Below are 14,186 nucleotides of genomic sequence, written 5' to 3'. Positions count from 1 at the left end.
CGCCCCAGCCCCCCTCCACCCCACACCTCTGCAATCCCGGCACACCTTGTTCCACAACCAGCCACCATTTCGGGCCAACCCGACCGTACAGGAGGAGCCTCCCTTTTGGAAAACCGATTTAACGGTGGGTGGAGGGGGAGAGATGAGGAACCCCATAACCCCCGCCCACCCTCGCCTCAGTCCTGCAGGGGCGGGCACAGCCCCCCCCCCCCACCACCCTAAGGTCGGGCGCTTGGAAAATGGTGGTGGGGTGGGAGGTGTGGTGCGCTGCTTTGCCGGGGTTGCAAAAAAGGGAAAGCGCCGAAGCGGGAGCTCACCGTGACGGCTGCGGCTGGATCCCTCCTCCTCCTCGCTGCCTTCTCTCGGGGGCGGCGGAGGGGCTTCTCCTCGCCCTCCCGGGGAGCTGCGCCGCCTCCCGCCCTGCCCGCGCCGGCCTCCGCCCCTCTGCGAACGTCCCCCGGCTGCTCCCGCCGGCCGGCCTCCTTCCCTGCCTCTCGGGCAGCGCCAACCGCTCTCACTTCCGGCGCGCGGGCCTCGCCTCCTCCCCGCCGCCGCCGCCGCCTGCTGCTACTGCTCCTCCCGCGGCGGCTGCAGCAATCGCCGGCCTCGTGCAAAACCCGGCCGCCCCGCTCCACACCCCCTGGGCCGGGAAGCCTGGCCGCGCCCAGCTGCCCCCGCTCCTCCTCCTCCTCGGTCGAGGGTGTTCCCCACCGGCCGCAGTCGCTTTCCCCCCTCAGCCCCTGTGAACACGAAGGGTTCTTCTGAGCATGTGCAGAGCGCGACCCATCCACGCCTCGTGTTGCTGTTAAGGGGATTCTGCGCGCCAGGGAAAGATTGCAGAGCGTAGTAACTGAGGGAGGCGCGGGTGTTGTATTTATCGCCACAGGGTGCGGGGAATCCAAGGGTTCCTCTGAGCGTGTGCAGAGCGCGACCCATCCACGCCTCGTGTTGTTGTTAAGGGGATTCTGCGCGCCAGGGAAGGATTGCAGAGAGTAGTAGCCGAGGAGGTGCGGGGAATCCAAGAGTTCCTCTGAGCGTGTGCAGAGCGCGGCGCGTCCACGCCTCGTTGGGTCGGCTGGAGCGGCCCTGTGTCGTTGTTGAGGGGCTTCTGCACGACAGGGAAGGAGTGCCACAGCGTAGTGGCTCTGTCGCTAAGGAGTGACCATGCTGTGCACAGGGTGTGCGGAATCCACTGGGAGTGAGGGATTCGGTTCAGAAAGGCAGCAACAGAAAATGGGTCCAGCAGTACCTTTAAGATGGAATCTTTTTTAAAAAAATCCTAGTATAAAGTTTATGCTGGAATAAAATCATGTCTTTGAGGCATCACGAAATGCCTGTTTTTATGGCTTGTTCCATGGTGGTTGTCCTGCTTTTCCGTCTTCTGGGCCAACTCGAGTTTGACTCTGGAGAGGTGTTGTGGACACTTTCTGAATAAATTCAATCCTGAAAGATATTTTTGGGAGATGAAAAACAAGGCCAAGGTGTAAAAATTGGTAATATATATATTTTGTCGCTTAGATAAAAAAATTCCCCGTATGTTTCTCCTCTTCTTTCAAAAATGACTGCAGGGCTAACAGATTCTCTTGAAGAAGCCTCTTGGGCGAAACATGTGGGGAATGTCTATCTGTAATAAAATGTATTTTCACCTATTTTGTACCATGGTGCTTGACCTTATTTTTTTTTATCTCCTGTGACTGGTGCAGCCCTTTCATTTCTCCTTGCCTTTAGACATTTTGGGGGAACAAATCCAGTTGACTTCTCTGCAGTAATAAAATAGAGAGCCAGTGGAGTGTATGTCAGATTAGAGCCTGGGAAACAAAGGTTTGAATCCCCACTCTGTCCTGGGAGCTTGCTGGGTGACTTTGGGCCATTCACACGCTCTCAGCCTCGACCCTGGAAAGTGGAGGCAGGCAATGGCCAACCTCCGAAAGTATCTTGCCTTGAATATGTGACAGGCTCTCCATAAGTCTACGGTGACTTGATGGCAAAATAAAATTATTTGCCATCCTTTATCATTTCCTCTATAATCATGTATCAGATAGATTGGGGAGGGGGAGGTCTATCCTGACCCCAGACTCCCAGTGCTTGGAGTCAACATGGGGGAAGTCCTCTACGCCCTTGTTTGTTGACCGTCGACAACTATTTAACCACTGTGTGAAACAAGATGTGTGAACTAGAAGGATCCCTGATTTGACCCAGCAGGGCTCTTCCTAATCATCTTTATCGTGTCACTCTATTTCCTGACCATATTTTTATTTTATTTATTTTATTTATTTATTAAACTTCTATGCCGCCCCATCCTCCAGGGGCTCTGGGCGGTGTACAGCATAAAACAGGGTAAAACAAGTCACTAAAATCTTTAAAACAGCGGTAACAAACATTAATAGTAATCCATAGAATAGCTTAAAACTCATAAAACAGCAAAAAACCATAATACATAATAAAAGGCGTCCGACCCCAATTTAAAACCTACCCCCATGGGGGGGGATGGCAGGACCCCTCAATATGAGGGGACCCTGATGTAACTGCCCTAGGGGCAGGGCAGGCACCATGTCAGCAGCTGGACACTCCAAAGGCCCGTGGAACAACACAGTCTTACACGCCCTCCCTAACTCACCCAGGTCCCGCACGGCCCGGACAGCTGGAGGAGGGTGTTCCACCAGGCCGGGCCAGTGTCAGCAGTTGTCCTGGCCCGCTGTGGAGGCCAGCCGCGATCATAGAGGGGCCGGGGGCCACCAATAGTTGGCCTCTGCAGAGCGCAGAGGCCGAGTTGGGACATATGGGGTGATGCGTCCCGAAGGTACGAGGGTCCCAGGCCGCGTAAAGCCTTAAAGGTCAAAACCCACACCTTGAAGATGATTCGAATTCAACCGGGAGCCAATGCAGCTGTCGCAACACAGGCTGGATGTGTTCTCTGAAGGCTCTCTCCTGTGAGCAGGCGTAAGGCCGTGCATGTTGGACCAGTTTTAACTTCCGGACCAAACGCAAGGGAAGGCCGCGCGACAGCGAAGTTACAATAGTCCAGCCTGAGGTGACCGCTGCATGGATCACAGTGGCCAGATCCGCCTGGGAGAGGAAGGGAGCCAACCGCCGGGCCTGGCGAAGATGGAAAAATGCAGTCCGTTGTATGGGCCACCTGGGTCTCCATTGAGAGAGATCTAATCCAGGTGGACCCCAGACTGCGAACAGAGGGGTCGGCGCCAATGAGACCCTCCCACACCGGGCGGCTGGAAATCCCTAACCTCACCCCTGGCGGTCTAGCCAGAGGATCTCCGCTCTCGATGGATTCAGTTGCAACCTGCTCTGCTGCAACCAACCAGCTACCGCTTCCAAACAATGCTGGAGAGCCGCAGGGCGCAACCGCCCTCCATCAACAGAATGAGCTGAGTGTCATCAGCATATTGATGACAGATCAGCCCAAAGCTCCGCACTAACTGAGCAAGTGGTCGCGATATAGATGTTAAATAATAGCTGGATAGTAGCGCCCTGCGGTAATTCGCACTGAAGCGGCACCTCCGGAGGCTTCATCCCCGCACCACACTTGCTGACTCCGGTCCCGAGAAACGAGGCAATCCACTGAAGGACAGCGCCCCGCACTCGAAGCGCCAGGCGGTGGGTCAAAAGGTCGCGGATCGCACTCATATCAAACGCTGGCGGTAAGATCTAACAAAACCAGCAGCGCCGATCCGCCTGAGTTGCATACGGAGCGCGGTTCGTGATGGCGACAAGAGCGGTTCTCCGCCCCATGCCCAGCACGGAAGCCGGACTGGAAGGGGTCGAAGCCGATGCGTCATCCAGGAAACCCTGAAGCTGCTCCAACACCACTCTCTCAATTACCTTCCCCAGAAACGAAAGATTCGAGACGGGCGTAATTGGCCAGATCCCCTGGATCTAACGATGGTCTTTTCAAGAGTGGGCGGACCACTGCCTCCTTCAACCCCTCTTGAAAAAACCCCTTGCCCAAGGGAGCTATTGATGATGTTCAACACATGGGGTCGTGAGTCTCACCGCAAGCTTTTATAAGCCAGGAGGGGCACGGATCCAGAGGACAGGTAGTAGGTCTAACAGCAGCCAAGGCCCTGTCAACAGCCGCTTCGAGAGCAGGGAGAACTGGGCCAGACTTGGGCCCGAAGACAGCAAGGGAGCCTCCAGTTCACTAATTGTAGATAACGTATGGAAGGTCCCGGCTAAGCAACGTGACTTTATCTGCAAAAGCTCATGAATGCCTCTACAGCTAATAGCCAATCGATGATTTGTAGACCCTTCCGATAAGGAGGTCAAAGACCGAATTATACGAAATAATTAAGCCTGGCGGGAGCTAGCAGACGCAAGAGAGGAGGAGAAGAAAGCCCCTTCTTCGCCTTCTTCGTTGCCATCTCATAGGCCTTCATAAACGCCCTATAAGATGTTCGCGAGCCGCCGCGAGATTTCCGCCACACTCGCTTCTAGTCGCCTAAGCATCCGTTTCATATGGCGCAGCTCCTCGGTATACCAAGGAGCCTGCCGAACACGGGCTAAGAGGACGCCGGGGAGCAACAATCTGATGGCATCGGAGAGCCGGGAGTTCCAGTCCTCCACCTGCTCATCGAAAGGTGCCGGGCGGTTCAGGGTCCCGCAGAGCATTCAGGAAACCAATCGGGTCCATAAGTCTCCGCTGGCTGGCATAATCAGCCCTCGCCTAGACGGGTTTGGCGTGGCAGGGCCATCCGAACCTTCAAGGCGAATGGTCAGACCATGGCATTCTATCCGTAGAGGATATGACCATATTAACCCCCAAACCAAAGACCAAATCCAGCGTGGGGCCGGCCTCGTGAGTGGGGCCAGAACTTACCAAGGAGAGGCCTAGTGCCGCCATGGATGACACCAGGTCCGCAGCCACTGTACATGAGGCGGTGTCGGCATGGGCGTTAAAGTCCCCAGAACAATAAGACTGGGGAACCGCAATGCCCAGTCCGCCACCACCTCCAGCAGCCGCAGCAGGCTGTCCCCTGGTGCGCCAGGGCGACCGGGTGTACACCAGGAGGACCGCCATCCTTCCACGGCCAACCACTCTAGGTCGACACACTCCATGCCGGCAATCTCTGGGATGGGGTCACTCTGAAGGGAATGGAATCACTGATGAACATCGCCACACCTCCCCCCCCGCCCATGTTTTCGTGGCTGGTGGAGGCATCGCCAACCCGGGTGGCGGATTCTCGCCTAAGGCTTAACTGTTTCACCCTCACGCACTCCAGGTTTCAGTGATACGCCAGGTCCATCTGTTGGGCTTCAGATAATCTCGAGCACAGCGGTTTTATTGTTGATGGACCTGGCATTGATCAGCACCACGCTTAATGCAAGCAGAGTAACCCTGAACTCTGCCACCGCTGCCTCTTGGGATAGGGTCGGAGGTCAGAAGGCTAACGAGCATGACCGTGATCTCGCTCGCCTTCTATCATATGGCCGCCGCCTACCGCTATATCTACCCCGTCCCATCAATACCGGGATCCCCTGCCCCAAATAGGTGCCCCCATTGTTCAGCCGCTCTCCCCAAAACCTATAGCCTCGCTAACTACTACCACACCAAGCAGGCAGACCAACAGGAGGGTCTGTCCCAGGCAGGGCTGAGCAGGCTGGCTGCCTTGGGCTGCTGGTGGAACTCCTGTTGTAGCTGCCAGGCCCCACCCCCTGCAGGTGTTCCCAACGGGGTGGGTGGGGAAGGACTCTCACTCCTTCCCAGTGGCAGCAGGCGGCAGCTCACCCGGTGGACTTCTGCTTGGCAGGCAGGCAGGCAGGCAGACCAACAGGAGGGTCTGTCCCAGGCAGGGCTGAGCAGGCTGGCTGCCTTGGGCTGCTGGTGGAACTCCTGTTGTAGCTGCCAGGCCCCACCCCCTGCAGGTGTTCCCAATGGGGTGGGTGGGGAAGGACTCTCACTCCTTCCCAGTGGCAGCAGGCAGCAGCTCACCCGGTGGACTTCTGCTTGGCAGGCAGGCAGGCAGACCAACAGGAGGGTCTGTCCCAGGCAGGGCTGAGCAGGCTGGCTGCCTTGGGCTGCTGGTGGAACTCCTGTTGTAGCTGCCAGGCCCCACCCCCTGCAGGTGTTCCCAATGGGGTGGGTGGGGAAGGACTCTCACTCCTTCCCAGTGGCAGCAGGCGGCAGCTCACCCGGTGGACTTCTGCTTGGCAGGCAGGCAGGCAGGCAGGCAGACCAACAGGAGGGTCTGTCCCAGGCAGGGCAGTAGGGAAGTAAACATATCCTTTATTTTACCATCCGTCAGTCACCCTTATCAGAGGTCGTACACACGTCTGTAACCACCTTGGTTATATGTTGTTGAAGGCTTTCACGGCCGGAATCACTGGGGTGCTGTGTGGTTTTCGGCCATACAGCCCGGAAACCACACAGCACCCCGCCTTGGTTATGTCTGGGCATGCAACAATGGCGAAAGTGAAGTTGTGGATACTACCCCTTTTACATTACGTCACCCAGTGAAGAAAGCGGACTACATAAATGAAATTAATAATAAGTAATTTTTAATCAGAGTTTTATGTGGGATGGGGGAAATGTATGAACACCCAGGGTTATGCATTTTAATCTGGATGAAATATGGATTTTTATTTGCATTTTATTTATAACCTACCTTTTCCTGCAAGGGGTCACCAAGGTAGCTTAAATTGTTTTTCTGTCCTCCATTTTATCCTCATAAATAACCCTGCCAGGTAAATTAGAAGAAGAAGAAGAGTTTGGATTTATATCCCCCCTTTCTCTCCTGCAGGAGACTCAAAGGGGCTTACAATCTCCTTGCCCTTCCCCCCTCACAACAAACACCCTGTGAGGTAGGTGGGGCTGAGAGAGCTCCGAGAAGCTGTGACTAGCCCAAGGTCACCCAGCTGGCGTGTGTGGGAGTCCACAGGCTAATCTGAATTCCCCAGATAAGCCTCCACAGCTCAGGCGGCAGAGCTGGGAATCAAACCTGGTTTCTCCAGATTAGATACATGAGCTCTTAACCTCCTACGCCACTGCGTAGGTTGAGGGTGTGTGATTCAGGCAAAGTTTCCTAGCAAGATTCCAGGGCAGAGTGTGAATTCGAACCTGGTTCTTTCGGATTCTAATCTGACACTAACCACGACACCACGCTGGCTCTTCCTAGGTCGTTTGTGTTCCTACATTATTGAGAATTACTAACCCAGACACGAACCTGCACTGCATACATTTTTAGCCTTGCTTACCCTCCTGATTTATGTAGGCATTATAGATTTAAAATAGATTTGGAAGGCATGGTATAGCTCAGTCCTGTCTGACCTCGGAAACTAAGCAGGGTTGTTATTTGGATGGGTGACCACCAAGGAAGGCCATGGGAAACCACTACTGTTTCTCACTTGCCTTAGACTTACCAGCTCTGGGTTGGGAAATCCCTGGATATTTGGGGGGTAGAGTTTAGGGAATATGAGGTTTGGGGAGGGGAAGGACCTCAGTGGTACACAATGCCTTAGAGTGAGGGTGTCAAACTCGCGGCCCTCCAGATGTTCATGAACTACAATTCCCATCAGTCCCTCCCAACATGAACATTGGCTATACTGTCAAGGGCTGATGGAAATTGTAGTTCATGAACATCTGGAGGGCCGCGAGTTTGACACCTGTGCTTAGACCAGTGGTGGGATCCAAAAATTTTAGTAACAGGTTCCCATGGTGGTGGGATTCAAACTGTGGCGTAGCACCAATGGGGCTGGGTGGGGCATGACAGGGGCATGATCGGGCATTCCGGGGGCGGGCTGTGGCAAGGATGCAGCCGCTGCACCGGTCCTTGGGTGGGAAACGAATGCACGCAGGCTGCCACGCATGCCGGTGCACCTCCTGCTAGACTGCTTCAAGTTCTACGTGCTACTACTGAGAGGAGGGGCGTAACTAAGGCAAAAATCACGTGGGAAAATCACCAATTAGTAACTCCCTCTTGGCACACACAAATAATTAGTAACCCACTCTCGGGAACCTGTGAGAACCTGCTGGATCCCACCTCTGGCTTAGACCCCACTTTCCATAGCAGCCGTTTTCTCCAGGGGTACTGATCTCTGTAACTTGGAGGCCAGTTGTAATTCTGGGAGATCTCCAGCCGCCCCCTGGAGTCTGGCAACCCTAGACTTAAAAGCCCCTTGCTAGGGTCACCGTAAATTGGCTGCAAAGTGACGGCACTTATGTGCACAGGGCTGGTGTCAGCATACCTTGAGAAGCCCATGGCTGCTGGCTCCCTGCTCGCTCATCCCCTCTGAAGCCTGCAGTCACGTGCTTACACTTACCTGCTTCTGAATGCCTGGTCACCTCTGTTCCTGGCTGCATCTGCTGCCTAGTGCTGCCGGAGATGGGCAGTTGGGTGATGCACAAATCATTAGCGTTCCTGGGGGCTGTGACATCAGAGCTCCTGGCTGCACCCACCATCCAGCAAGATGGGGGGGAAGGTGCACAAGCGATTACTGCAGCGATTACTTCAAGTGGCGTGGCAGAGCTGCAAGCGGGCAGGCATGGTGCACAAGCAATTGGGCATGTGGGCGGGTGGGCAAGTAGGGGCAGATGGGGGTAAGGATGCCAGCCTCCAGATCGGACCTGTGGACCCTCTGGAATTGCAGCTTACCTCCACACTGCAGAGATCGGTTCTCCTGGAGAAAAATGGATGCTTTGGGGGCTGGACTCTGGGGCACTGTACCCCACTGAGCTCCCCGCCTGCCCCAGGCTCCACCCCCAAGTCTCCTGGACAGTGGTGGGATCCAAAAATTTTAGTAACAGGTTCCCATGGTGGTGGGATTCAAACAGTGGCGTCGCGCCAATGGGACTGGGTGGGGCACGACGGGGGCGTGACCGGGCATTCAGGGGGCGGGGCATTAATAATTTCTGTTACTGTAAAAAACTCTTACTGTAAAAAAAAAGTTCCTAATTTCCAGCTGGTATCTTTCTGTCCATAATTTAAACTCATTATAGCAAGTCCTATCGTCTACTGCCCACAGAAACAACTACTACTCCTCTAATTGACTGCCTGTCAAATACTTAATACTTTCAAATACTTAATTTTGTTTCTAGAAATCAAAAGAAGGACACTTTCCTTAAACAAGGAACTTTACCATATTTCTAAAACATGTTTTCAAAACAGCCCAACAGGGAGAATTATCCCGTTTTCTACCTTCGCTAACCAGCCACATAGGAAACAACAGGACTTTATGATTTTTGGACCTAATGGAATTTCTAACGGAAAAGCAGACCCAATTAGTAACCCCCTCTCGGCACACACAAATAATTAGTAACCCACTCTCGGGAACTGGTGAGAACCTGCTGGATCCCACCTCTGGTCCTGGAGTTTCCCAACCTGGATCTGGCAATCCCCCCCCCCATTCCCTGCTGGTGGCCAGGGGGACTTGGCAACAGTTCCTGGGGGGCTACTTGGGTACTGTCTGCCCAGGGCCCCCAAAACCTAGAACTGGCCCTGTATGCACACGTGGTTTTATTATTACATTAAAGGACAAGTCATTTGGCTGACGTTTACCTTGGCTGTTTTAGTAGCACTTCACAGCCTCAATCACAAACAAAACACAGAGAGGCCTCTTGCGACAGGGAGAAATCTGAGCCCTGCGACTTGTGACCCACCTGCTACTGTGGCATGGATCAGATCCATGTCTAGTTCTGGCCTGCTCCAGGGCCGTGCGTCAGGTGGTGCCAAGTCGACGGCACGCCCATGCAGAACCACTTGCCCGCTGGCCAAGTGAGGGATAAGGCGGCACACCCGTGGAGCAATGCCCAGGCAAGAATAAACATCCTCCAGGCCTGGGGAAAAAAATCCAGTCGGCCGAGACACACCTAACGGCACCTCCCGCCGTGACCAAGACGGTGTGAAAACAAAGAACGCTGCTTGTTTAGCTGCCACTGATAGCAAACCAATATAATACTTGCTTTGCATTTATAGAACACTTCTGAAGAGTTTCACGTATGGGTGTGTATGAAATGCTGTCAAGTCGCAGCTAATTTAGAGCTACTTCAGCAAGGGGCTTTCAAGGCAAGTGAGAAACAGAGGCGGTTTGTCATTGTCTTCCTCCGCAGAGCTTTCCTTGGTTGTCTCCCATCCAAGTACTGGCCCTGCCTAACTTCCAAGATGTTAGGGAGGAGGGAAGGCTATATTATGCTGCCTTACATTTTACTAGTCCACACCAATGATGGGGTAGGAAATCGCCAGTTTTTACTGCATCGACTTTCTCTTCTTAACCACTTTCCATATTATTTATAACATACTTTCCCCTTAGATAGTTGGTTGTTCGTGTTGCTTTCTAATTCTGTAATCCTCGATCTATTCGTTCATTATATTCTGTCTGCTTAAAGCCAGTCATATGCCTTGAGCCTCAGCGAGAAAGGCAAACTGTAAGTAAAGCAAATAAAATCATCATGGGGGTCATGTAGAAAAGTACAGAGATTTTGGGGAAAAATACATTAAAAAAACACAAATTATTAAAAAAAACTAACTTTGAGACGTTACCAGAAACCTACTTACTGGGACTGTATATAGACAAAAAGTGTATACTCCACTCTAAACTGTTAACCTATTTAGCTTCAGCGGCACGTATCGAATTGGCAAAATATTGGAACACAACACAGGCCAGCAAAATCCAACCCCACCTCCTTGCGGTGCCGGCTGGGTAACGCTAATGGGGCTCTGGTCTTCAGTGACAGGTGGTGCGACACGCTGGCTGAAGTACCCACTGGTCGCATCCAGAGGTGGGATCCAGCAGGTTCTCACCAGTTCCCGAGAGTGAGTTACTAATTATTTGCGTGTGCCGAGAGGGGGTTACTAATTGGGTCCGCTTTTCCATCTCCACGCCCTCGCCTCCTCGAGAGGCATACTGCCTTTGAACGTGAAGGTTCCATATAGCAATTTCGACTAATAATGTAACTCCCTGAACTGGGTTAATCCCTTTCAGGTACTGCAATTCATTGATTCTCAGTACCTTTTATCTCACCAGTCTCTATCAAAGAACCTGTGTGTTTCACCATTGCGGTGTTCAGATTTGTGAGTTGGGGCATTTTCTATAATGTGATGATGATTTAGAAATGACCTGGTGCAAAAAATTTTTTTGGGCGGTCGTGGTGGGGTGGCTGCCCATGGGGGGGGGGGGGGCATCCAACTAAGGTTTTGCCCAGGGCTCAGGTTTGCCTAGGTACGCCTCTTCCCCCTTTGGCGAGGGAACCTGTTACTAAAATTTTTGGATCCCACCACTGGTCGCATCATATGAAAACTGTCTCAATTACCCCAGAAGACCCTTGAAATCGTGACCTTTGGAAGAGACAGTTACAAAACTGACCCTGCACATGCTGGAAACCAGTTCGGAAACAAGAAGAATTGGAAGACAACACAGATCCCTTCTCTCAACAACTGGTTTGTCAGAATATGGATATATATGGACCTTGATCTATTGACCTTCTCCCTGCAGAACAATGAAATCTTAAAGGAGAAAGAAGACAGCTGGACTTTACTAAAAGAATTCTTTGCAACGAGGTTCAATCCTATTTGAAATAATATGCTTTTGACTTGAAGGTTTGTCAACTTTTGATTTAAAAATAACAACTTTGGTTATATTTGAACTTATGTAACAGGCTAGTAAATACCTGATCAATTCTTTTTTTGATTATAATAATTAACAATTGGTTAAGTCACTGGAATGGTGTGTGATAACCATGAAGATATATATGAAAATATAATATGAAAACCCCTATTTTAGGGACTGTAGTATATATATTACCTCCTTTTTATACGTTTTTGTTAATTTTAAATGTTATCGAATCGTTAATTCTTTGTAACTTTGCAATTGAAAATAAACTTTTCTAAATAAAAATAAAATAAAATTATCAGCCCTGCATAATAATGTGTGTGTGTGTGTGTGTGGTTTTGATGGTGTTTGTATGTCACCCCGAGCTTGACCTCGGTAGGAGAGGGTGGAATATTTTAAAGGTGCCATACAATTGTTGCTGTAGCTTACCTTCAGTCACACTGTGAAGTTTCTTCTGTTGTAATTGCAGCAGCCAAATTTTTCAAAATCTGCATAAACAATCAAATCTCCAGTGGCAAATCCATCCACTTTCTAAAAAATGCTTGGTGGGCTCCAGGAAAGGGGTCAGTCGGCACCATGCCGCCCATGGGAGCCCGTGATCTAATTGCCGATATGGCTATTAGAACATAAGCATGCATCCCTGCACTACAATATGACAGCAATATTTAATTCCACGAAACCTGTTCAGAGAATATGCAAACATTGTGTCTAAGGCATTTTCTCAAGCGTTTGGCTTTCTCTATCTGTTGCTCCCCACTATACAGCCAGAATGAACAAAGAACCTTTTCTTGTAATACACCTTCTACTTACCCCGCCAGAAGAAAATGTAAATCTAACTCTAACATATGTTGCAAAAACACAGAACATTGCCTAATACATATTCTAAATTTTCCCATAAAGGCAGCATCCAAATGTATGAATGAGTCTGGAAATTTTCAGACAGCTTCAGGCAGTTGGAAGTAAAAGTTTATAAGCTGAATTAGGTTTCCTTGACCTCAAGGCGACTATGTGATTAAGTCTTTTTTTACAGCAGATTGAGATCTCTTCTTCCCAGAGGGGGTCTTTTTTGTTTTTTTGCATATTCTTCATTTTATTGTTTTTTAAAAAATAATGTTTATACTATACCAGTTACAAGATGGCATACCAGCCACCCCACATAGAAAAATAAAAGAAACAACAGATACGAAATACAAAACATCAACCTCTATCCTCCCAAAAATAACCATTAAGCCAGACAGTGACAGTTAATAAAGAAAAGATCAGAAAACAATGTATTGTCGAGGGCTTTCACGGACGGACTCAACTGGTTGTTGCGGGCTTTACCAGACCATGGCCACACAGCCTGGAAGGCCCACAACAACCAATCAGAAAACAAGATTAAAAGGGAAAAAAATAACTGGTTACAGTCCTGCCTTCCCTTTATTCTGATTTCCCTTTTTATTCCTTTCATGACAATAGCAGCCTCCATGTTTTGAGTTTAGTAAATATAGCCTTGTGTTCAGCTGCGGGATTAAATTCAGAAAAAGCCCCCACTCCCCTTATAGCTGCTTCCACGGCTGGCTATTATCACCAAAACAGAAGTATGACGTCCACAATTACTTGTCAAAAGTGTCTGCTATAAATCAGAAAAGTGAGGCCATGAAAGCGATGACCTCACTTTGAAAACGTTTTTTTAAACCCTTTGTGTTTCTGTTGTACTTTCAAAAACATTTTACCTCAGAAATGACTTGTTCGTCCTCTCTGATACGTCTGTGTTTTGAAATGTTTGCATTTGCCCTTTTGTTTACTGAATATATCTAAATGATCCCCCCCTTCCCTGAATGCCAAATTCATCATGATCAGATCCTATCGCCGTGGTAGTGAACCTATGGCACTCCAGATGTTCATGGACTTCAATTCCCATCAGCCAATTGGCCATACTGGCAAGGGCTGATGGGAATTTTAGTTCATGAACATCTGGAGTGCCATAGGTTCAACACCACTATTGGTGTTGCACCAAATTGTTTGCAAAGTCTCCAACAGCACCACACCCCGTGCTCTTGCAACAAACATTGCAAGCTGCCCTCTGAAATTTTATGGTGGCATTGCTGACACAACTGGGCATGTTGGCATGACCGTCTCAGTGTCAGCTGTCCTTAGGAAGGAGTGGCGCCAAATATCCCCTTAGATGGGATTCAGCTTCATTTGGTAGGTCATTCCATTAAAGTGGAGGGGGAAGCAAAGGTTCTCATATCCCACTTTTCTCTACTATGAGGAGTCTGAGAGCAGCTGACAATTGCATTCCCTTCCAACAGGCACCATGTGAGGCAGGTGGGGCTGAGGGAGTTCTGAGAGAACTTTGACTGACCCAAGATCACTCGTTGGGCTTCATGGGGAGGAGAGGGGACCCCAACCTGGTTCTTGAGATTAGAGTCTGCCACTCTTAACCACTGCACCCAGAGGCATATCTAGGGTGGAGCAAGGCAGGGTACATGCCCTGGGCGCTGTGCCTCAGGGGGAGCTAGCCTGCTCCCTGCAGCCCCTAGGAGTGACTGCACCCTACCACGTAGAATTTGGGGCAGGCACTCAGTTGAACACTAAACCAGCTTAAAGCTCAACCCAGCCGAGCCCGGCATACATCAGGTGTGCCC

General features: G+C 50.7%; 1 protein-coding gene across 3 annotated transcripts in view; it reads right to left on the bottom strand.

The window, feature by feature from the left end:
• The window catches only part of RAPH1 (Ras association (RalGDS/AF-6) and pleckstrin homology domains 1), a 99,446-nt gene extending 98,812 nt beyond the window's left edge, over window positions 1-634 (bottom strand). For 2 of the 3 annotated variants that reach the window (XM_048483665.1, XM_048483667.1), the window contains exon 1: window positions 46-130. The gene's annotated coding sequence lies outside the window, so the exon portion shown is untranslated. Of the gene's footprint in view, window positions 1-45; window positions 131-317 lie in introns of those variants that run through there. The other variant, XM_048483666.1, reaches the window with a different exon arrangement.
• Between the last annotated feature and the right edge of the window lie 13,552 nt (window positions 635-14,186).

This window comes from Sphaerodactylus townsendi, linkage group LG02, assembly GCF_021028975.2.
Source record: "Sphaerodactylus townsendi isolate TG3544 linkage group LG02, MPM_Stown_v2.3, whole genome shotgun sequence".
Taxonomy (NCBI): Eukaryota; Metazoa; Chordata; class Lepidosauria; order Squamata; family Sphaerodactylidae; genus Sphaerodactylus; species Sphaerodactylus townsendi.
Note: the sequence above shows the minus strand (reverse complement) of the source record. Positions and strands in the feature narration are given on the sequence as shown.